This window comes from Cimex lectularius, unplaced genomic scaffold (assembly GCF_000648675.2).
Source record: "Cimex lectularius strain Harlan isolate CLEC.00 unplaced genomic scaffold, Clec_2.1 scaffold5, whole genome shotgun sequence".
Taxonomy (NCBI): Eukaryota; Metazoa; Arthropoda; class Insecta; order Hemiptera; family Cimicidae; genus Cimex; species Cimex lectularius.
Genome location: NW_019392993.1, coordinates 4,042,512 through 4,068,866, shown reverse-complemented (window position 1 = coordinate 4,068,866; position 26,355 = coordinate 4,042,512). Strand labels below are relative to the sequence as shown.

The following is a 26,355-nucleotide window of genomic DNA, read 5'->3' as shown; positions in this document are numbered from 1 at the left end:
CATCATTCAGTCTTGCCGTAGTAATTTTTTTATTTCGTTCAGAAATTAATCTGCTAATTTGTCTCGAATTGTCTTATCAGACAAGTCTAGGTACATTTCCATGTTCAATGCTACTCAATGGTGTTTCATACAGTTTGCCCTCATAATTATACCCACCTCGCAATCTCACATAGTTATGAAGCACATAACAGGCACTTAGGAGCCTATGAAATATGAAAAATGCCAAATGAACATTCAATAAATCTGCGAGCTCTTGATAACGATAAATGAATGTTATTTTTGCATAGGTAGGTGATTTTTTGATATTGTCAGCTATTAGCTTTGGGTTCGGTATGTTTAAATTAAGTTCCATTACTTGCTTTTCTTTTTGTCAGATATGGATGAAAAACTGAATTATAAAAACTTCGTAAGCTTTTCCAAATTTTTATTTTTTACGAAGATGCATTTCGAGGCTTTTTCCGCCTCCTTCTCAGTACATTTTTCTGAAATTTGTATAAATCAACAAATTTTTTGAACCTTAATAATATTTTACACACCAACTCGATCCTTACATTTTGAGTGACAGACGACCAGCTTTTTTTCTCGATGGTAGGTGTATCCAACGCCCCATATGTATTAAGCCAAAAGAGCATCACGGGTCCTAACAAAATAAGATAACTGCGAATATTAGAAAGTAAAAAATTAATGGTTTTAGCCTGAAATCCTTAGATTATCAGAAATATATGAAGAGTGATTTTGAATGAAGATCCGTAAAGGCTTGTGTAGTACAGAAGTTCAGGAAGTAAGTACTAAAGTATGAATTTTAATGAAGACCGTAACCGTCTGACATCTCTAGATCATCAGGAGGATATGAATGTCACTGTAATTTGAATGAATATGAATGAAAATAAAAATATGTTAGTGTTTTGGTGAATGAAAGAAGAACGTATTAGCTATTGAAGTGATCCCATGAAGATTCTGACAGCCTCACATAACAAGAAGATTTGAAATATTTATGGGAATGAAGAACGAAACAGCTTGACATCCCCAGATCATGACGAAGATATTGAAGCATGAATTTAGTGAAGATCTATGTAGTGTTTAGTGACCGTTAGACAATGATTATTTGGAGTTCGTGAGATGCGGTCTGGTGTCTGGTCCCAGGCCCTGAAAATGATCTCAATAAAGATCGAAACGTTGGCACGATAAAGAAAACGCTTTTATAAAACCTACGCACCAGAACGCATCTCCCGATCTCCGAATGAAGTAGTGAAGATCGTAACAGCTTAACATACCTGCAAGATCAATGATAAGGAAGATGTGAAGTATGAATTCTCCTCAAGACCGAAACAGCCTGACATCCTTCGATCAAGATATGAAGAACGAATGTAATGAAGATCCTCATAGCTTCACATACCAACATGTTCCTAAGAGCAAAAGGAAAAAGTGAAGTATTAATGTGAATGAAAACTGCGTGGCATTCCTAGATCAACAGTAAGATATGAAAAATGAAGGTCGTAAAAAAGCTCTCACATCAAGAAAATCCTAGGAGCAATACAGCTTCACATACCAAGAAGGTTCTGGGGCATCAGGAATATTTTAAGTTTATATCTGAGTAAAGATCCTAAAAGGCAAACATATCTAGGATGCGCATCAGGAAGGTGTGAAGTATGAATATGCATCAAGAGGTATTAAGAATGAAATGACTATTGTAACGGCTTAACACACCAAGAAAATAAAAAAAACCTTCAGGAAGATGGGAAATACGAGTATGAATGAAGTTCTAAAAGGCTCATAGCCACAGAAGATCAAGAAGAAACCAGGAAGGTGTGAAGTATGAAGGAAATGAAATTAATAAAAACATGATATACCAAGAAGACCCAAAGTGAATCAGAAAAATGTGAGGGAAGAATGTATGTAAGTGAAGTCCTAATAAAATCAAGTACCAGAAGATTAGGAAGATGTGTGATGTATGAATGTGTATGACGACCGTAAAAGCTTGACATTTCTGATAATTAAGAATTAGGAATATAATACACCAGACAGCATCTCACGATTTCTGAATAATTAATGAATATAATGAAGATCTTCATAAACCAAGAAGAACATACGCATCAGGGAAATGAATGTGAATGAAGATCGTAACGGTCTGACATCCCTAGGTCAACAAGGAGATATGAAGAATGAGTGTGATCGAAGTTGAAGTGAAAGCTCATGAAGAACACTAAACTGAAAAGATGCGATATTGGAAAATGCGTCTCGTAGGTAGACCAACCCAGCGAAGGCAGGCAGACCAGGGCCAATGAAGAACGAATATAATGAAGATCTTATCAGCCTCATATACCAAGGTTAACCTAAACACCAGGGAAATGAATGTGAATGAAGACCGTAACAGCCTGAAATCCTTAGGTCAACAGGAAAATATGAAGAATGAATGTGTTGAGAGTTTCATTGAATGCTCATGAAGAACGATAAACCCAACACTTAAGATGACAACATTCCGAAAAACGTCTGACAGACCAACACCGCGAAGACAGTCAGACCAGGATGATATCGGTATCTTCCAAATTACATTGTCTCAAAATGTGTGGCACTTGTGAGGAATTCTTTCAATCATGTTGATGATTACAGCTCGGATGATTTTTCAATTTTATTTCATGGTATAAACTGTTCCCCTTAATTATGATAAATCAGTCAATTATATTTATGTAAAATAGTTATTCAGATATCGTGAGATGCGGTCGGGTGTGATGTAGGTTTCAGAAAAACATTTTCTTTATCGTGCCAACGTTTCGATCTTTTATTGAGATCATCTTCAGGACCTGGGATTTACAAACAATGTTTACATTTAGCAAATATATTTAACATTTGGAAAAGTGAATTTATACAATCAGAGAACTTTTTTGCACACGTTGGCACGATAAAGAAAATGTTTTTCTGAAACCTACATCACACCCGACCGCATCTCACGATATCTGAATAACTATCGATTAACGGTCACTAATCTCTACACATTTATGTAAAATGAGTTTCCTCATAGACTGGTTAATTGGAAATGAAAAAACTTATATCTATCCAAAATTTTGGGCAGTTTTTTTTTTAAATTGACTTGCTATGCTTACTTAATTAGCCCTAATAATTTGCACGAGGCGAAAGGCGAGATTGCCACTTCGGGGGTAATTTGGAAAACCCCGGTTTTTTGGAAAAGGCATCCCGCTCTCCAGGAAATAAACCGAGTTGGATTCAGTTTAGCGCTCGGTAATTTTGGCTGTCGTGCTGCGTGTGACAAGACGAATTAAAAGCCAACAGGCGTAACAGATCCAATTGCCCTGTTTATGCCCTGTCCGGGCAGAGTTGCTCCTGAGCTTTCACGAAGCACTCCTGCCCGCCTGACCCCCCGTTAATTTGCCCCGAAGAGTTTTGACAATTATGAGATTCCGATGGGACCGCATTCCACTGTATGATTACCCTCGTAAAACAGTTTTACATGGTTGTATGGATTTTTAACCCGAATGGGATGCGAAACTGAAGTAATTTAAACATTCATTTTCTAAACATTTTTTTCGGTAACAAATCTCAAAATGTTGAAGAACATCAGTTAACTGTTGCGGGGTTGTTTTCTAGAATCAAAAGCTACTTTGGGTTTCCTCTGTCTGTTATGGGGTTTCCACATCGAGTGAGACTCCATGCTACAATTTGGATGCCAAAACCCAAACTGAATCCTTCCTATCAAAGAAACGTTTTTCGAATTAGAAAACCGACCAATCTGGTCCGATCGTGCTTTGTATGGGCTTTCATCTGCCTCCTGTGGGATCTTCACCCAGATCGTGGGGACTCCATACCAGAATTTAGATTGCAAAAAGCAAATTGAATCCTTCTGAAACAAGTTTTTTTGCTTTAGAAAACCGACTGCCCAGCAGGTTCGCTGGTACGCCCTTTCTTCCGTATGGGTCGTTCTTGGTCTACTGTAAACTTTTCATCCTGATCGAGGAAGATTATACCGGAATTTGGATGCCAAAACACAAACCGAATCTTTCTAAGAAAAAAAAGAAAACAATTTTTTTTTTCAAATTACAAAACCTACTATTCTGGTCCGGTTGTGCTCGCTTTTTCGAATGGTCTTGTATCTGTCTTCAGTTGGTTTTTCACCAGATTGATGGATACGCCACGCCATATTTTGGATGCCAAAACACAAACTGAATCCTTCTAAGAAAAATCGACTACTTTGGTCCGGTTGCGCTCGGTTTTTTCTTCGTATAAAGTTGCCTCTGTCTTCAGTTGATATTTCACCAGATGGAAAGGAGACGCCATGCCAGAATTTGGATGTCAAAACCCGAACCGATCACCAAAATCTTTGTAAGTAAAAAAAAAGTTTTTCGAATTAGAGAACCGACTGCAACTGCTGTACTAGCTTTTTTCGTACTTAATCCTCTGCAGATTTTTCACCCAGATCGAGGGGATGGTAAAATTTGGATTCCGAAAAGCAAACTGAATCCTTGTAAAAAAGTCTTTGATTTGGAAAACCAATCAACTAGGTTCGCTGGTACGCGCTTTCCTCTGTCTCCTGTAGGTTTTTCATTAAGATCAAAGAAAGTACGCCAGAATTTGTATGCCAAAACACAAACTCACAAGCTGAATCCTTTTAAATAAAAAAGTTTTCCGGTTGAGAAAACTGACCAATCTGGTCCGCTTGCGCTCGCTTTCTATTGTTCGGCTTTTCTGTCTCTCGTGGGGTGTTCATCCAAATCTGAATCCTTTTAAGTAAAACAAGTTTTTCGAATTAGAAAACCGACTACAATGGTTCGGCTGAGCCAACTTTTTTGTATGGCTGTCTTCCGTTGGTTTTACACCCATTCATGGAAAATTTACACAAAATTCTTCAAACATGCAAAAACCCTGATCCGCTTGAACACGCGTTCTCTTGAGCTTCGGCTGTCGAGGGTCTTCACCGGATTTCCACCCATTTCATTGATGATCGGACCTGCCTTGCAAATGTCCAATCTATTCCACAACAGAAGAAAGAAAATTTGATTTTTCTCTTTTAATAAGCAGTTTGTTTCAATACTAGACTTGAATGAAGGAAAAAAATATCTTGAATACTTTACGGGGAGGTGTTCCAAGCTTTCAATTTCTTGTGGGACTTAGTTTAAAAAACCAAGGACGATACGCTTATTACCTTCATATGTTTAATTCCAATCTTAATAAGGGTTTATGTATCTATTTGATTATAATACGGCGTAGTTTAGAAAAAAATCTTGTTGGCGAATATTAGGGAATAAATACACAGCAACAAAAAAATTGCAGTTCATGAAAATGGTTCTACCTGACCTGACCTCCTAAATCCCCCCCATAGAATTTCCCCACCCTTTTAAGACCCCGACAAAGAAGCAAAGACCCCCGGGTGAACAACTGAACTTACCTGTGGAGCTGAGAAAGGTACACGACCGGGACTTTATTATTTGGGGAAAGTCGCGCACTTTTGTACAACATGATATAATACTTTGTTGCTTTGGATCTTCCTTGAAATGAAGAAATTCTTACGAAAGGTTTATGAATCCTGAATGTGTTTTTAATCCTTACAAAAAGCAGGAATCCGTGTGTTGTGGCGTTGTTCGAAAATTAAAACTATTCTCCCGATTCTCTGGCTTTTACGACACTTTTTTTTATCTTACACCTGCCCACAAACTAAATATTAAAAGTTGACGGTCTAAAAGTGACATTGTCGTTATCTCGCGGTTCGAAACTCCAACGAGAGCGTTTAACCCACAATCGTCACAACTATTTCCAATCGGCGAAAGTAGGACAGCCGAATTGCAAAATGCACGCAATCATCTAATTTGTGGAAGAAGCGGGCTCATAAAATAAAAATAAAAAGATGAAACGAGCTACAAGATACCACTAACTCTGCACAAAATATAACATACAGTTAAGATGGCGAAAAACCAATTGAAGTGTAAAATTCTGCAAAATTTTAAATCTAATTAAATACGTAAATTTAACTGTTAATTAATCCACATATGTTTAGCAGTCATAATTGATCTTATTAATTAATTGAAATTAACTGTTAACGTACAATCAACAGATCTTGTGAAATATGTTACGCGCCAAAGTAACAACTAAGTAGTATTAAATTAGAGAAAAAGTACGAAACTTGTGCAAAAAATAAATCTGTACGTGATTTCAAATATGTATTTCCGGAAGAAAAAAATAAAAAATTTGGAAATATTTGTATTTTAATTATTTAAAAATTTCGAATCCCGCTCGTGCCATTGACTTTTTTATCTCAACTAAAAAACCTTAATTGATTGTAATGTATTAATTGGTCAAGCGGACCACGAAATTAGTGAATTTAATGATTAAAAATGAAGTATACTTCACTAAAGCTCTCCGTGGCCATTTCATGTATCGTCGAGAATCCAACCCGATTGCACGACATTTGAAAAATGGCAAAAAGGAGGGAAAATTCAAAAGGTGCGGTTGAGATGGGAAGTTGGTATCCATCGAAGTCACGATAGCTCAAGTGGTAGAGCAGCGGCGTATCAAGCCGAAAGTCGTGGGTTCGAATCCCGCTCGTGCCATTGACTTTTTTATCTCAACTAAAAAACCTTAATTAATTGTAATGTATCAATTGGTCAAGCGGACCACGAAATTAGTGAATTTAATTATTTAAAAAGGTGAAAAGATGAGAAAATTATGTCTGGGAGCAAATAAACGATCAACCGTGAAAAATTGATCAACTTTGATAAGATTATTGTCAATATTTCATCGTTTCAATAACGAGTCACACAAGGTCGCAACTTATGTTCAGACGAAACTTCGATAATGTCAAAGTTGGTTAATTGCGACATGAGACATGACAACAGGTGTTGTTATGATTATCTCTTATAAGTTTTTCTTCTTCCAAATAGTTTTTAAACCGCCATATAAATTAAGTCGACAAATTTAATATGCACTCAAGAAATAAACAAGTGATACGTCAAAAATCTGAGTAAAACCATCATCAATTTACAACCAGGTCGTTGAAAATGATTGATTGTCTCGAACCCTTTCATCCGCTCAACGTATGCTCCGGGAAGACCCAGTGGATAAAAAACGAGGCCAGGGCCTAAAGGAAGTCGAGCTAATGGTCTCTGAGGAGAATCTGATGTGATCTGGCCGGCAGGGAGGCATCGGGCAGATGGAGAACGGCACCTGCCTCCCCGTGGCACGCGCCATCATGCCATCTGCCTCGAAACATCGTCGATTCGTTGTCCGCCCCACCTGGAAATTGGCTACCGACGACGAGAATTTTGAACCTTTGGGGGCGCATAACGGTTAACCTTCTTTACATCAAAATGTACACCTCGTCCGCACGTAAATACAACTTCCTAATTCTTAGGAAGTATTACATGCAAGTCGGTCAATTACTGGGAGAGCACTGGCCAAAAATTAACATCAACAAAGGTAAACATCAATACAGAGGTATTCACCCTACCTAGTTCATCGAAAAAACACGATGAATATAATATCACAGGTTGACGACACGTTCGTTGATTGGTGCAACTACATGCACGAAGTCTGTTCGAACCCTTTTTGCGCAGACATTCGAGCATTGGTCGCCCCAATTGCACTGTGGAAATTAATGAAACGCAGTTTTCGCGCCGGAAAACCAATACCGGCAGAATCTTACCACAGCAGTGGGTTTTTGGTGGCATTTGCCGCTAAACGAGAGAAAGTTTTCTAGTCACCATGACGGACAGATCAGCCGCCACTCTCATCCCATAATTCGTAATCGGATCGCTGCTGGGTCTGTCATCATCTCCGATCAGTGGAAGGCATATGATACATTATCCAAGGATCCTAGTTTCCACCATATGACAGTGAACCACTCTCTCAATTTTGTCGACCCGACCACCCGTGCACATAAGTAGTCCATTGAAAGTGTACGGGGAAAAGCAGAGTAACAAATTACAGTGGGGTAAACGCGGAAGTTTATTGGACTCCTATCTCTGCGAATTTATGTGGCGGCAATCATGTACGGCGAGAAATGTGGATTTTTTCGAAGACATTCTTATTGAAATATTACAATTAATTTAGGTTTTTAGTTGAGATAAAAAAGTCAATGGCACGACTGGGATTCGGACCCACGATCTTCGGCTAAATACGCCGCTGCTCTACCACTTGAGCTAACGTGACCTCGATCCACTCGGACACTAACTTCCCATCTCAACCCCACCTTTTAAATTTTCCCTCCTTTTTGCCATTTTTCAATTTTCAATTGTAGATGGGAAGTTGGTGTCCGAGTGGATCGAGGTCACGATAGCTCAAGTGGTAGAGCAGCGGCGTATCTAGCCGAAGATCGTGGGTTTGAATCCCGCTCGTACCATTGACTTTTTTATCTCAACTAAAAACCTTAATTATTTGTAATATATAAATTGGTCAAGCGGACCACGAAATTAGTGAACTTATTGAAATAGTTAAATTTTGACCAATGTGATTTCCTTTATTACCAATCTATACTCTTAATTACTATTACACGAATTTTCTAAAATACAATGTTTCAGTATTTATGATTTCCTTTAAAGGAGCATTTCCTTATGTGAACAGAGAGAGAGATGTTATCGGTCGAGTGGGGCGGAGGCACATTAACGGAAAAGGTCCCGGTCAACTTAAACTTTCAGTATTCAGCTAATTAACCTAATAAACCTAATTAACAACGAATGTACATTAAACATTGTTAAGCCAATGCGTCTGTCATAGGGTTATCAGCGAAGCACCAAACCGTATCTGCAGTCTTACTTGACGGTAAGACCAGTTAATCTTTCCACCTTCTTCAGATTTAAATGTTTCCTTCATGTGTACTGGCATCCTAAACTATTTCAGAAGTGGATCTAATAAAGACACCTCCAACATAATACCTCATGGCACTTGATGGTGGGAACAACAGTTTATTTGTTCCAAATAAATAAACTAACGCCATTCCTCAATTGAAAAGATCTGTTTCTAATTTAATAAAGCATTGTTTCTATTAAGCCTTGTTCCCAAGTCGTGTGGCTTGGCGAGCATGGTCTGAAGTTTGTCATACCTCACGCCAAAAGAATGCGTTATTGCTCGAGGTGGCTCGGCCTTTTCCGAGTTTCGTTGGTAAATACTTCAAAAATCAAAGGCCTGGGCTCGACGGACGACTCAGTACGGATCGAGCACCTTTCCCACGATCTTTTGAGGTTTGTTGCAGTTGAATCGGTTTATTCACTGTTCGAATTCATTTTTCAACATCTTTAAATCATAATAGTACACTGAATTAGCGTCGATCTTTAAATCAAAACTGACTTTAAAAAAATCATTAAAAAAAATTTACGCAATGGGTGATTCGCCAAACGCGAGCTTTTCCTTGCCAAGGAACAGCCAGCAATCGGAATACGACAGACCACTACAGGCCGCGCGGATAACAAATTTTTGAGTTCGCTTGTCAAGCCACACGCCACAAGGCTTTAGAATTGGTGAAAACGAAACCATTTGACTTACTAAAATTGATAGACTGCCAGTTTTTGCCAGTGATTTCACTAAAGAATCCGTGAAAATCCGATAATTTGATCACCATCATATAATCTTTTTCTGAAGATTTTAGCTTAAATATGTAATGGAGAGAGTATATTCAAGTATTTTTTCATTTTCACAAGGAATCAACAAGTAGGGCACCGTGCCTATTGCTGCGGCCGACGAGAACAAAAGTCAAACCGACAGCACCTGCTCCTCTCCAACGATCACGTCTCATTTTGCGTATCGAGGGAACGCACGGGTCCGTTCATGATTTATGATCAGGCGCCTACGTAACGAGACCCTGAAGGGGCTGTTGTTAAACAATGGAATCGGGGCGACCCCTTTTTATAGAATCACGCCCTTGAATTTCTGACACTGACGTACCCTAGACGCCTGTAAAACACGCACTTGATTGACACCGAAAATAAAATTTAAATAAGCAAATAATATTACAGATCCCTCGGAATACTTGCTAACAACTTAATCTAAATTTGTACCCTGTTGGAACGACACGTGAGTTGGTCTCGTCTGGTCGTCGGTTGAATAAATTATTTATAGAAAAACAATATTTCTACGTGGTTTTCGACTGTTACAACGGCCATTCACAACCTCACGAATGATCAATGATGATTTTGGAAAGATATTAAACCGGAAAAGGTAAAACGGCTGGGACATTAGACATTTTCCAGGAAATTATTACCAAAACAAAGCATTAGAATAATAGTGTTGTGCAGATATACCTTCGTTCACTAAAGGCATCGAGAATCATAATTGCTTGCATTTTGGTACATAATTTTTACAACAAAGAAAAAAACTGTTTAAATCAAACCGTTTAATAGAAATATACATACCATATATGATCTTTTCGTTCACCAGGAATCATGATCATTATCCTTTTAAATCGAGAGCGAAATCTGACTGTTGAACGTTCAGCAAGGGGCAGACCTTAGAATTTGAAAGGAATAAAGAATCGAATAATTAAAATAATAGATTTAATGATTTTCTTAGTACAATCATATAAGACACTCTCAGGGTACGAAAGGAATCATGATCAATGTTAATTTGGGAACATAATATGAATTGAATACCGTACCTGGTAAATTCTTCGTGTAGTAAATATGGTTGATTCCTTTGGTTCGCAAAATTAATGATGAATCATCATCATTAGCGGTTTGGGGAACATAATAAAAATAAAAAAACTGGAGAGATCGAATAGAGTTTTGTCAATTTTCAAAAGACATTGCCAATTATAGTGCGAAAATATGAATACCGTACTACAAGAAAGAAATCATAAATCATTATCATCGGTATGCCCTCAGTGCAATCTTGTAAACTACTTGACGGTTGGCAGAAAGAGAGAGCTTTGACAAAAATCAGCAGAACTAAAAATGCATAAGATTGCCAAGCATAAATACACATGTTTTCGTTAAATCCTCAAAACTAATCATGATCATAAGCTAGTTTTCATTTGGGAACATAACGTAATGAACTATTCAACGGTTGGGTTACCTGGAAGATTCTCAGCGTAACAAATATTTAAATTCACTAATTTCGTGGTCCGCTTGATCAATTAAATCATTACAATTAATTAAGGTTTTTAGTTGAGATGAAAAAAGTTAATGGCACGAGCGGATTAAAAACCCACGATCTTCGGCTAAATACGCCGCTGCTCTACCACTTGAGCTATCGTGACCTCGATCCACTCGGACACTAACTTCCTATCTCAACCCCAACTTATGAGTTTTCCCTCCTTTTTGCCATTTTTCAAGCGGACCACGAAATTAGTGAATTTAAAGAATTAATACGAAGTACACTTCACTAAAACTCTCCGTGGCCATTTCAATTGTCGTCGAGAATCCAAACCGATTACACGACATTTGAAAAATGGCAAAAAGGAGGGAAAATTCATAAGGTGCGGTTGAGATGGGAAGTTAGTGTCCGAGTGGATCGAGGTCATGATAGCTCAAGTGGTAGAGCAGCGGCGTATCTAGCCGAAGATCGTGGGTTCGAATCCAGCTCGTGCCATTAACTTTTTTTCATCTCAGCTAAAAACCTTAATTAATTGTAGTAACAAATATTGTTGTTTACCTTGGTACGCAAAATTAATCATGAATCATGATCATCAGCCGGTTTTGGATTAAAAAAAAAACTTGAGAGATCGATAGAACTTTGTCAAATTTCAAAAGATATTGCCGTCTATAGTGCGAAAATATGATTACCGTAGTACAAAAAAGAAATCCTCAGTCAAGATGATCAGTATGCTCTTAGGGCAATCTCACAAAATACTTGACGCTTGACAGAGCTTTGAAAAAAAAGGAGAACTAAAAAAGCATAGGAATGCCACGTATAAACACATGATTTCGTAAAATACACAGATCTAATCATAAATCAAGATCATTAACTACTTTTGATTTGGGAATATAATGTAATGAATGTAATTATCGGTTGGGCCGTACCGGGAAAATTCTTACCGTAGCAAATATTGTAGTTTATTTTGGTACGCAAAATTAATCATTTATCATGATCATCAGCCAATTTTGGGCAAGGAAAAAACGCTTGATAAATATCCAAAAGGAATTATAAAACATGAACATTATATCATAGGATTAATTAAGGTTTTTAGTTGAGATGAAAAAAAGCTAATGGCACGAGAGGGGTTCGAACCCACGACCTTCGGCTAGATACGCCGCTGCTCTCCCACCTGAGCTATCGTGATCTCGATCCACTCGGACATCAACTCCCCATCTCAACCCCTCCTTATAAGTTTTTCCTCCTTTTGCCATTTTTCAAATGTCGTGTAATCGGTTTGGATTCTCGACGACAATTGAAATGGCGACGGAGAGCTTTAGTGAAGTGTACTTCATTTTAATTCATTAAATTCACTAATTTCGTGGTCCGTTTGACCAATTAATACTTTACAATTAATTAAGGTTTTTAGTTGAGATGAAAAAAAGTAAATGGCACGAGAGGGATTCGAGTGGATCGAGGTCACGGTAGCTCAAGTGGTAGAGCAGCGGCGTATCTAGCCGAAGGTCGTCGGTTCGAATCCCTCTCGTGCCATTAGCTTTTTTTCATCTCAACTAAAAACCTTAATTAATTGTAAAGTATTAATTGGTCAAGCGGACCACGAAATTAGTGAATTATACCATAGGTTTTTTAGACACTGGATATCATGATTTGTGATATTTAGAGATAGAACCGTTTTGTGATAGAACTCTACGATTTTATTGTGTTTAACATCATAATAATGGAAATATGCAGTAGCAATCATGAATCATCCTTAGCTCGTTGTTGGTCAAATATAATAATAAAAACCAAAACATTTGAGAGATGGACTAGTGCATCGTAAATGTTTCGTAATAAAGTACCGGATATCTCAAGCTAATATATGCTGATGTGGATTACATTAGTACCCAAAAAGAATCAGACATCATGATTATTAGCAAGTTTTGATTTGGATACGTAATATAACGAAACTAATGAAGAACAAGAGGCAAATTTCAAGACAAATTTTCCGTGATCAATTATCAATCAAATGATCAATTATAACTGATTCCATTGATATATAAGGAATTATAATCATTTGGTTAAGTTTTATTAGATACCGAATGTCATGGAATAACGACTTTTGGGATAGAATTTTTCAAATTTACTGTGTTTTTGGAAAACAGTGATTTTGTGGTTTTGTCTGGACAATAGACGACTGGACTGGAGATAGTGATGTACCAATATACCTTGCCATACAAAAACAATCATGAAGCATGACGAATGTCTGTTTTGATGTGCAAAGAATGGATAACTCAACGCGAGTAATAATATAATAATTAATTTACAGATTGGATCCAAATACGATTATTAATTATTTTCTAAATCAGTTTTCGTTTCATTCTGCATAAATTTCCATTCAAAATGTTTTAGGTTTGTTTTCAAGAAAATCTTTGCGCATAAATCGTAAATTTTACAAAGCATCCTATTTTTATGGCGAATGGCTCAATTTGGACATGTTTGTGATTCAAGTCACGGTCAGGGCGGAAGGGGGCACGGGTGCCGCTTCCGTTTTGGATAAAACCCAAATTGGAACAAGCGCAATGTTCGATTTTGCGTATAGCATTTAACCGAGACCTCATGCTCACGGCAACGGGTTGCATCAGTTCTTTCCCTCCCGGCCCTTTGTCGAGATCCCCTTTGAGCCGTGGCCTAAGGGGGACCTCTTGAAAGATCCGAAAGAGCGAGACGGAGGATTTGAAAAAAAAGGCTAAGGGAGAGGACTCTGGTTTTTCTTTTATATTGTAATGAGAGTAGGACTTACGCAACGAGGTGAACAGCTGCCGTGGAGAGCAGCTGCTTCTTCGTTCTATACCACCCTGTTCTCTTTTCTTCTTAATATCTCCGAGAATTATAACGGTCCCCTCTCCCTGTTGCGTCGTACTGCGGTTATGGAAATTCCGTCCTGTTGCTGAGGGATATGGCATCAGTGCAACAAGTATCGGACCACTGTTACGCATTTACGCACTTCTCGCACCCTTCCGAGTACGCACACGTGCATACAATATTGCCGAACACATTTGACGTCTCTGTCACTAACTACTCCGCGACAAACTGTCAAAACCGGTAAATTTATACATTTTCAACCGGACACCCTCTATCAATTTACACTCGAGCGGTTCCTCACTTTACTACCTATTTGAACGCAGGTCATGAATAACAAACGGCTGAATGTGGCCTTTTGACAAGGACGAGAGTATAAATGAATGTAAAAGCTTTCAGAAGTATGTAATAATTCCATATTTTCTTTCCGTACGTGTCGAGCCTAAATGTTGACGCCCAAGTCGTAAAAGTATAAAGTTAAAAATCTATAAGCGAAATATTCTTTATCGTTCCCCTGTAATCTAATCAGAAATATACGAATAGGAAGGATATATTTGAGGCGAAGTCCGCCCGAGGAAATTTCGTTATCCATTCCTCGTAAAAGCTTTTTGACTTATGCTCGAAAACTCTTACAAATCCGTTTTCATTTCTTCCACTGACTAAACAGATGTTTTTGTAATAAGGATGCGTTGGCCAGGAGAAAAAAGAATCATTGCATAAAATTATTTACAAAAATAAATATAAAACAGTATAAAATCATCGACATAGTTTATCATTTGAGATAATTGATTGATAAATCAGATTCTTTTTAAGTTTTAGGGGTCCATGTTAAAAACACATAGAACAACAAACGTACAAAACAGTGATATCAAAACCAAATGACTGATGTAAAATGTAAAAAAAATCATAGATGTTGAAAAAACGACCTACTAAACATTGGTATTGAAAAAACAGAACAAAAAAACTTACGTTGAAAAATCGTGAATAATGGAAAAAGACCCTCAGAAAATCCTGTTAAAAACAATTCGATGATGAAAAATATAGAAAATATCAAGGATGTCCATAATATCACATTCCAAACATTGACATTGAAGACACACAGAATAAAAAAAAATATGTTGAAAAATATCGAAAAAAAATCGTGAATAATGGAAAAAGACCCTCAGAAAATCCTGTTAAAAAGAATTCGATAATGAAAAAAATAGAAAATATAACGGATGTCTACAATACGACATTCCAAATATTGACATTGAAGAAACAAAGAATAAAAAAATTATGTTGAAAAAAATCGTGAATAATGGAAAAAGACACTGAAAACACTGAAGTTACAAACATATCGACGATGAAAAATATAGACAAAAATCATGGTGTCCATAAAACGACACAAAAAACGTTGACGTTGAAAACACACAGAACAAAATGTTGCTGAAAATTATCCACAAATCATGGATAATGTGAAAAAACGACACTCAAAACTTGGATGTTGAAAACAAATCGAAGATGAAAAATGTAGAAGAAATCGTGGATGTTGAAAAAAAAAAAAAAACCTACAAAACAGTGTGCGACGTTGAAAACATAGAACAAAAATAGTTAAAAACATCGTGGGCAATGCAAAAAACGACATTCAAAACTTGATATTGAAACGAAATGGATGATGAAAAATGTAGAAAAAATCATCGATGTTGAAAAACGACTTTACAGTACAATTGAGGATGAAAACACAGAAAAAGTTTAAAACATCGCGGATAATGCGAAATGACTGTCAAAACACTGATGATATAAACACAGAACAAAAAACTTTTTGTTGAAAAACATCGAAAATTCATGGATTATGAAAAAACGACATTCAAAACAATTGATAAACCCAATCAATTGTGACATTTCTGCATATTGTTTGCTAAGTGAAACCTGAAATTTGGTCATTATCGGTAGATTTGGTCTGCCTATCTAATCTATCCTCGTTGGGCTGGCTTGTCAGATGGCATTTCACAATCTTCAATGTGTCTGTTCACAAGTTGTTATTTCGATGTAATTGATATCAGCCTTTAATATTATAAGTTTGTATTAAAAAATCAGGAAAAGACCATTTTGAAAGACGGAAAAACGTCCATATTTGTTAAACCTGGTGAATTATTCTATTAGTTTCAAAGTCCTGTTCTATAGATTTTATCTTCTACTCGTTAGCCGTTTACAAGTTAAATTATAATATTTCTCCGTGTTTTCTGAGGGTTGATAAACCTGCATTTTGGTCTGCCTATCCTCACTGGGTTGGTCTGTCAAACGCGTTTCGGCCAACCTTGTTGATCCACTGTATGGATAATTATCCAATAATCCAATAGAGCTATTTTCTATTTTTTTTAAAATACGTTTGATTTTATTGAGTTCCAGTACCTTTCATCAGTTTTACTAAGTTGGCCGTTTTCGATCATTCGGTTTTTCGAAGATCTGACAGAACAAAATGCTCGTGGACGAGAAATAAAAAACAAATCAATTTTAAAACAAAATCGATGTTAATAAAAATGCAAAAACATATAAGTTCTTTAATTGATTATAGACCTAGACGGTGGTAGATTTGGCCAATGTAGTGAGGGGTCTCCATTCAAATTTACGGCGAGGCCGGAATGGGTAATTTACTCCGGCTTCGTCGCCTCTCCTTCGGCTGTTTCACAAACAATGGTCCCGAGGAGAAAATTAGCCTTGCCAACGAGGAGGAAGAAGAAGAAAAAACTGGTTTCCAAAACGGGTTGCCTGCCGACATAGCAGATGTCCACTTCCGCCACGTACGAATTCGGCCCGTTTCCGGATTGGGCGGAGAACGGTAAAACGTGTGAAGGCTCATTGTTTTCTTCTTATTTTTTGTAAAGAAAAAAGACAAAATTAAACAAACAAAGGCGCCAAGGTGTTTGTCGACTGGGCGCGAAGCTAACTTGGACGCAATTAAAAATTAAATACAAATTAATCATTTTCCTTCCGGGAATTATCTATTTGGAATTCCACTTTCGACATTCTAAGAAGCAGTTATACAATTCTCCTGTTCTATTTTCCCTCGGACGTAATCAGGATGGCTCGTTGAATAAGAGCGGTTTGATCAAAAGTGATCATTACAGGCATTTCAGCCAATTTTTCAACCAAGGCTGGCAGCAATAGTCACCAAATCATCTTATATATATTTGAAGCACCATATAATTAAATATAATAATAACAAATCACCTAACAAATATTATAATAAATCCAATCTAGAGCTTAATTAGCCAGACAACAGTTGGTTATCACTTATCACTTTATCAGCAACAGTCTAATTTCTCAATCTTACGCCTGGTACGGCAGGAGAGGAAACGATGTTGATATTCAATTTAGATATCGGCGCCACTCCCGATTCCTTTATCGGGCCCATCATCCGTTGAAATAATCCAGTGGGATGAGGGGTCATCCTTTTCCAGGCGATCTCTAGAATTAGGATTTCAAAGCGATCATATCCTGAAGGGGAGTCACTTCCATATCACCTTCTTTGGGGGTGGGGTTCATTAACAATTTGAATGACATGTGACGTGCTTTTCATTAACACATGACATTAAGAGATGGATGTCCTTGTTGCATTTACGTATTATACAGAATTTGACAAGAAAGTTTTAGTTTTTGAAAATTTACAAAAAATCTTCCAGGCGGGAATCGAACCTATTTATTCACTTACGTTCAGAAGCAAATGTGTAGAACAAAGAAAGAAAGTGTGTGAGTGAGAGAGGGTGAGAGAATGAGAAAGTAGCGCTAGATAAAGCATAGGGAGAGAGTAAGAGAAATGGTCAGGATAATGAATAGAAGGAGGGGTGAGAGATAAAGAGACATAGAAAGACAGAAAAAGTGGTTGGGATATATACAGTAAGAGAGAAGGAGATAGACACTGATAATTAAAGAGATAACTAGATAGTTAGAAATAGATAGATAGAGAGAGAGAGAGAGAGAGAAAGAGAGATGAGAGTAAGCTGCTGAGCTAGTGAGAGAAGCTTACAAACGAAAAAAAGAAGATAAATAATGGAATAAACAAAATTATGAGAGACGAGAATTTGAGAGTGCGTAAGGAGAAAGAGAAAAAGAAAGAACCAGAAAAAGAAGAGGAAGAAAAAGAAAAAATATAATAAAAAATAAAGGAGATAGACAGGGTATGAATAAGAGATGGATAAAGTGTAAGTGAACGAGTGTGGCCAAAAAAAGACAGAAAGAGGAGAACAATGAGAGAAAGAGAGAAACAAAGAAACAAAGAGGGAAAGAGGGAGAGAGAGAGAGAGAGAGAGAGAGAGAGAGAGAGAGAGAGAGAGAGAGTGAGTGAGAGGAGACAGTGAGGGAAAGAAGGTAGTTTCTATGGAAGTAAAGATCAACTTGACACTTTTACCAAACACGATTTTGTAAGCAACGTCACTCGAATTTAATTTTAGATAACTACATCGTGGCTCGTTTCCGTCCCTAAATCATAACCCCAAATGTCACGGGTATCAAAAAGTACCTTGTCCTGCGTTTATTTTTTCGGTGTGTTACTCAAAATAATATCTCCAGTAAGTCTAGTCGTACGAAAAATAGAAAAAAATTTATAATTGTTTAATTTTCTGTGCATTCATCGTCGGATCACAAAGTGGAAGGTCGTGTACAAGGCGCTCAGATTATGCTAAAAACCCGCAACGCATAGGCGGATAGGAGCAATCATTAAGGTCTGGATCTGTCCCACGTGTAGCATTTAGGAGCATCGGCCAATCCGCAATTGCTGCCAACTATTGAGTCATGTAATTCTTCCTCCAGACTAAAAATATTCAACAGGCAAATTGCTGATAACGACACTACAAGTTTCTAAACAGTCTATAAATAATTTATTATTTATGTTAAAGATATATTTGGCAGTTTAAAGGTAACTAGTAATTTCACTCAACATATACATATGATATGACAAAAAAGTTACATTTTATAAGATATACATCTCAGAAAATTTCGTAAAACAATTATAATTTGGTTGTAGTTCTCATAGAGTCAGTTAACAGCTGAACAGCGATATTTTGTTTACTTATTCAATTTATTTTGTTAATCTGTTATTTTCCACAGTTCTTAATCATGTTGACGACGAGAAAACATTAACAGATTATGAGCCGTTTTAAAAGATTTTTCTCGGAGGTCGGCAGACGTGGGAGGTGAGTCATATCCAAACAGAAATATCCCTTTGAAATATTAAGATTATTTAAGGCTATTCCTATTTAAGGCGAATGTAAAACTCTTTTGGTTCACTCTACAGAATTTTATCGCTAACGTTGTCCTAGGGTGTTCAATGATTAACTCAATATCGCAATTTTTCAGCCTAGTAAAATATATATATATATATATACACTTTTGACGTTTCATGTTTGGAAAAGTTTTGGAGATAGATTCGTTTAGGTTTAGTTTCCTCACCCGATTGCATTGTTTACACAAAAACCAGTATGTGTTTCTTTATCGTCAGGACTTAATATGGAACAGTTTGAGGTGAGAAAATGGCAGAGAGGGATAGATAGATAGATAGAGAAAGAAAACGAGAGAGAGAGAGAGAGAGAGAGAGAGAGAGAGAGAGAGAGAGAACAAGGACCACACAAGCTTGTTCATTCATATATTGTTTTAGATCTTTGCTTATGAATTTGTAGCGAGACCAAGCGGACCAGAGATATTATTTCCTCACTTCTCACGATATCTGAATAATTTTCATTTGAAGGACGTATGATGAGACATGGTCAGATCGACAAGCATTGCCCCCAATAAACGAACGGAATAATAATAGTATCTGGACACGAAACAATTCTTTACAGCACATAAAACTCAATACCGGCCAATTTCGTTAGATAAGTTTTAAACCAGATCTGGCGGGCCCAGAGATGCTATTTCCTCACTTAAAATTAAGATTGGCCACAATGAATTATAATAATAATATATGGAAAATAAAAATATACTGTGCCAACTATGGACAATTTTTTTGAAATTGTGGGTCGCCTGTTACTGGTTGTAGATTCTGAGCGAGACCATGCGGACTCAGAGATATTTCATCGCACAACAGAAATAAAAGAAAAACTTTATAATATTCATCGAGAAGCAGAAATGAATTAAATTAAATTAAACCCATTATATTTAGAGGTCTGATTGACCAAATTACTTCTTTTAATGAATTATTCTTTTTATGTAAGGTCCTGGTTGACAGGAAAAAGTTGATGTCACGAGCGGGATTCAAACCCACGACCTTCGGCTCAATACGCCGCTGCTCTAACCACTTGAGCTTTAGTGACCTCCATCCACTCGGACACTAACCGGACCGGTCGTGGGTTCGAATCCAGCCGTGACACCGACTTTTTCATGTCAACCAAGACCTTACATAAAAAGAATAATTCATTGAAAGGATTAAATTAAGCCATTTCAAATATCAAATATATTTTTTCACATGGTAATTTTTCTAATTCTATATAATTACTGAAGTTAGTTTAGTTCTTTTTTTAAATATTTGGTACAGTGGGCGCACGATGGATTTAATCTTGTACACAACACCACCGGGAATGCAGGAGTCAGCAGACGGTTATCACCGCTAACCTTGACAAGTTCCTCTGCGGCCGTACCGTCTCGTGTCTTAGCCCAAACTCCTCGGCCCGGGTCAAAGGGTTAATAGACGAAAAATGTATGGCAATTGGATTCAGTTTTTATTCGGCGATTTTGAATTACAGATGGGCCTTTCTGGATAATCTGAAGAAAAAACCCGTTACCCATGACACGGAACGTTTATATTAGTCTGTGAACGGGGGAGGGACTCCAATACATTCTTGATCCGTCCTCCACTCCCGATAGATCTGTTTAGAAGTGCTAGATTTTTCTCTTCATCCTTCTTCGAAGGCCAGGCTGAAATCGTCCCTTATTGTAACGATTATAATGATTCTTTATTTCTTATCTTATACCGCTCAAAAATACAAGGGCTGATTAATCGATAAATTTTGACGCAGACTCCTGGTGAAATTGAATACAATTTGCACACATGAGGACTTTTAACTTCGAATCGATCAACTAACCGTCCGACTTATTCATAAAGACACAAAAATGCCTAATTTTAAATTTACAATCGCGTAAAACTTTATTTATCAAAAATGTCTGATATAATAACATTATATATAATAACCTCCAGATTGGGAAGGAACATCTAAAATGAAAAAAGAATATATTCAGAGTGACCACTTACCTTATTTTAACTAAGAGATTTCCGAATTAATATATTGCCACATAATACACAGTTATCTGAAACAAAAATTACTCAGTTTGGTAACAAATATTTATGGCAATTGGCAAAAAAGACGCATTAGTTTAATTTATATTTAGCTAAAATAAATTATCTAAAGAGTAATACATAAATTTGGGAGAAAGGGAAAAAGAAAGTAAAACAATGAGAAAAAAAGAAAGGAGAGGGTGAGGAGGTAGGTAGGGAGAGAGGGAAGGAGATTTTGTGTGAGTTTATTGAGTGAATTTAATTTTTTTTAGTTATTCAGATATTGTGAGATGCGGTCGGGTGTGATGTAGATTTCAGAAAAACATTTTCTTTATCGTGCCAACGTTTCGATCTTTTATTGAGATCATCTTCAGGGCTCAAAGTGTTTGTCTTCTGTGTAATTGTGCCATCCTTGCGTGTCGTGTCGAGAGTGCCAGTGAGATTTTGCTGTTTATTTTAATTTTTTTTAATTTACAGAGAAAGAGGGAGAGAGTGAGAGAGAGGTGAATTTAATTTTTTTCAATTTTCAGAGAGAGAGGGAATGCGAGAGAGAGAGAGAGAGGGAATGCGAGAGAGAGAGAGAGAGAGAGAGAGAGAGAGTGAGAGAGAGAGGAGAGAAGGAGATTTAATGTGAGTTTATTGAGTGAATTTAATTTTTTTTTAAATTTACAGAGAGAGAGAGAGAGAGAGAGAGAGAGAGAGAGAGAGAGAGAGATAGACAGAGATAGATAGATAGACAGAGAGAGAGAGAGATAGACAGAGAGAGAGATAGACAGAGAGAGAGAGAGAGGCAGAGAGAGAGAGAGAGAGAGAGCGAGAGAGAGCGAGAGAGTGAGAAGGGGCGAGGGGGAGATTTTGTGTAAGGAATTTAATTTTAAATTTGCCGCTAATTGTTAAACGCCCTTCCAAAAGGACCGATGTATTTGTGAGTTTTCATTTATAGAACAGTGCGCTATTTAAATTTATTTACAGTTTTTTGCGGTTTTTTGTTGTTTGCGTTATGAAACCAGTATGGATGATTGAATGACACGGCCGTTAAGAATTAAAAAAAAAATTGAAAATAATACAGAAACTACCGATCTCAATACCTGTAAGGAGTGAAGATAATTTATGTACGTTTCCGAGAGGCGACTCATTTGTCCCCGTGATAAAAACCCTCCTTCGGAAGGAAAGGAGGAAGACACCCTAACAAACACTTGTGTTTTATTGCTTTATTTTCAGCGCTTTTGATTTTTACAACCCGAATAAAAGGGCTTTACGGCGTAATAAAACTTGTTCCGAGTGCACGAGGGCCCCTCTCGCAGGGAGGAGGGTGAGTGGCGAAACCGGTTCGCACCCTCCCCCCAATATGAGTTTCACTTGTTCTCTTTAAATAAATCAAAGAGCCCATGGTTTACCATTTATTAAAGGCGATAACTATTGTGAAATACAAATTGTTATTTGACCCTTACAAAGGATTTATTACGTTGCTTTTACCACAATCAAAGGGAGATTAGAATATGATTTTTTTTCTCATTTTTTAAACGTAACTTTCCCCTAAAACTTTTCACAGTTAGAATGTTGATCAACTTAAATAACTAAATTTAATTGCCTAAAGTCAATAAATAACAAGCAAACGAACTCCTCCTGGAGACTTTAGAAATGGGGACTGACTACATGATCCCGGAAACATTCTTTACAACCTATAAAGTATTAAAGGACAATAAAGAAACGGGAGAACACAGGAGAGAAATGATATGGTATGCAGATGGCTCCAAAACAAACGAAGGAACCGGATCGATCGGTTGTTTTCCGTACAAGCTCAAAACATGAGCAATCAAACTCATTAGGTCAGTAACTTCGGTCATTCAAGCAGAAATACATGCCATCACCGCTTGTGCCCTGTAAAATCTTAAAAGGGGTTACACTGGCAAAAAATCCTCATAATATCTCATACCCAAGCAGCCATTAAGCATTTAAAAAAATACATCAAAATTAGTCAGTGAATCCATCCAAAACCTGGGGAAACACAACAACCTGATGATATCTTGGGTGCCAGGGCTCAGAGAAGTTTTGGGTAACGTGAGAGCGGACAGACTGGCCAGAAGAGGATCTGCAAGACCATACATAGGCTCCGAACCTGTAGTTGGGATAACAAAAACAAATATAGAATGGATTCAAACAAAACAAAAGGAGAAGTGAATAAACTCTAGCGGTGCTAGATATAGTAAACTTATGATGAAACAGCCCTCACCAAAACTGGCAAAAACATTGATGCAATTGGAGAGGGCCAAACTCAGAAGAGTGGTAGGACTACTAACCGGTCACTGGCATCTGGGAAAACATCTATACAGTATGGGTGTTTACAACGATGATCCCATTTGCAGATTATGTAATGAGGAGGAGGAAAGCCACTCATAACATCTTCGAATGTCAAGTAACGGCCCAATGGAGACAACCAAGCAAACAGAAAAAAAAACATAGGTCGTGAAATTGTAACAGCGTCAGTAAGATACCACCCTTAAAATCGACGAAAACTGGATAAGACAGCACAAAACATGTTTAAATCGATACTATTTTTTTCCTTTTAGCTAATTAATTTTTTAAGCTTGTAGTCAACTACCAAAGGAAAGAAAAAACAATTCTTTCCTAGAATTAATGCAAGAAATAGTTCACATTTTGCGGCGTTTTCCTTTGCAAGATACCACCCTTAAAATAGGCGAAAACTGGATAACAGTCCAAAAAATTGTTTATGTAGATTCTATTTTGTTCCTTTGAGCTAATAAGTGTTTTAAACATGCAGTCGACGACCAAAGAAAAGAAAAAGAAATTCTTTCCTAGAATTAATGCAAGAAATAGTTCGTTCACATTTTGTGGTGTTTTCTTTGTAAGATACCACCCTTAAAATCGACGAAATCTGGATAACACAGCACAAAATCGATACTATTTTTTCCTTTTAGCTAATTAATTTTTTAAGCTTGTAGTCAACTACCAAAGGAAAGAAAAAGCAATTCTTTCCTAGAATTTATGCAAGAAATAGTTCACATTTTGTGGTTTTTTCCTTTGCAAGATACTACCCTTAAAATCGAAGAAAACTGAATAACACAGTACAAAAAAATATTTAAATAGATACTCTTTTCCTTTTCGCTTATTATTTTTTTAATGGATACAGTCGACGACAAAAAAAAAAAAAAATTCTTTTCTAGAATTAGTGCAATGAATAGTTCAAATTTTGTGGTGTTTTTCTTTGCAAAATACCAACTTTGAAATCGAATAAAATATGGAAAAGATAACTGCAGAATTTTTCCATTGCAAGAAAACACCAATGGAATGGACGAAAAACTATATCAAAAGTTAATATTAGTCACGTTAATAAATTTTCTCCGACAAAAAGCTAAACCTAATTTACTGCCGTGGGCTCTCCTTTACCATCCTAGACTGAGAAAGCTCCCCCTGGGGACTTCGATGGCTGAAATTCTATCTTGTCTCGTTTAATTCGTGGCCGTCTGTGAGAAGAGCGGAAGTCCAGCCGGGTAATAAGAGATCCCCCTTCGGGTTGGCTCTTTGTTCCGCGAGCAATCCATTCCAAATCTCCGCCCCTCTTCTTCTCTTTTCAACCCGAAACCTTTTGTGAGAGATCTAGAAAACCTTGGTTTTTCCTTCTTCTATTATTATATCTATTATTATATTTATTATTATACATCTACATTGAGTCTCCTGAGGTGTTCACAATACAAACAGACGGAAGGAGGAATGGCTGATAATACCATATTATTTTAATGAAAAGGATGAAGCCTTCCATTTTGACAACGACACATCAAAGGGAGAGAAAGAGACTTCAGTAGAAAAACCGTCAAATAAATTGTAAATATCTAATTTCATGAAATGGTTACTGCTGTATGAACAAAACCTTCTCTCGATTAATCTCCCATTTTGGGTGGTTCTTGCCAAGTACAAGATGTACGAAGTCCTAGAGGGTTTTCTTGATATGAACTTGATGCTGTTACTTTGTGTTGTGGGGAAAAATCACGATTTACGTTTTTTACATTTCTTTACATACTTTACATACGTTTTTTTACGTACTTTTCTCTTCTGTTTCTCCGGTAGACCTTTGGCCTTTCATCGTTTGCAGAAATCCCAAGGACGTTCCCAGTTGTCACAGTTCGTTAATTCCTAGTTGTTAAGCTAATACAATACGGTTCTAACAATTGTGACCCACTTGCAGAAATTTTCAAGCGGTTAACGTCGGCAGGGGTTGGTACCTGATTTTCCCATGGAACACATTGTCATTGTACATTGTCTGGAACCCACCAGCCTTCTCTACCCGTCCCCTTACCAAATTAAAACTACTTTAAAAAGAAGGAAAAAAGTAAAAGCACGAAAGATCATTTTCACATGACAAGTAATTAAAATAGTAAAATATAATATTTCTTGTCTATAAAAAATATACACACTCAACAAAGAACAAAAATCATCAACAACTTTCTATTTACCAAATTTTATTTGGTAAAGAAAAATGTAATTTATGAAGGAATTTTCAACATAACTTCTTATGCCCGCCAAATAGATTTATCTTCACTCACATTCTTGATGGTCTTATGATGTTAGGCTTTTAAGATCTTCGTCCAAATTCATTCTTCAAACATTCCTGATGACTGTGTGGTGATTAGTGACCGTTAGTCGATAATCATTCAGAAATCGTGAGATGCGGTCTGGTGTGATGTAGGTTTCAGAAAAACATTTTCTTTATCGTACCAACATTTCGATCTTTATTGAGATCATCTTCAGGGCCTGGGAAATTCACTTTTCCACATCCTAAATGTATTTGTTAAATGTAAATGTTTGTAAATCCCACGCCCTGAAGATGATCTCAATAAAGATCGAAACGTTGGCACGATAAAGAAAATGTTTTTCTAAAACCTATCACACCAGACCGCATCTCATGATTTCTGAATAATTCCTGATGACTTTAAGATGTTAGGCTGTTAAGATCTCCATTAACACCGTTATATTTCGTGGTCCGATTGACCAAACAACTTCTTTCAATTATTAATCTTTATGTAAGGTATTGGCTGAAATAAAAAAAAGCTAGTGTCACGAGCGGGATTCGAACCCACGACCTTCAGCTCAATACGCCGCTGCTCTAATCGCTTGTTCACGATAGCTCAAGTGGTAGAACAGCGACGTATTTAGCCGAACGTCGTGGGTTCGAATTCCGCTCGTGACACTAGCTTTTTTATTTCAACCAATACCTTACTTAAAGA

General features: G+C 37.0%; 1 long non-coding RNA gene across 2 annotated transcripts in view; it reads right to left on the bottom strand.

The window, feature by feature from the left end:
- Positions 1-417: 417 nt before the first annotated feature.
- LOC106666082 overlaps positions 418-26,355 on the bottom strand; it is a 58,387-nt gene continuing 32,449 nt past the window's right edge. The window contains exons 2-5 of one of the 2 annotated variants that reach the window (XR_001340381.2): positions 21,089-21,144; positions 1,275-1,406; positions 552-640; positions 418-482 (exon numbers count right to left, since the gene is read on the bottom strand). This is a non-coding gene — a long non-coding RNA (uncharacterized LOC106666082). Of the gene's footprint in view, positions 641-1,274; positions 1,407-21,088; positions 21,145-26,355 lie in introns of both variants that reach the window. The other variant, XR_001340380.2, reaches the window with a different exon arrangement.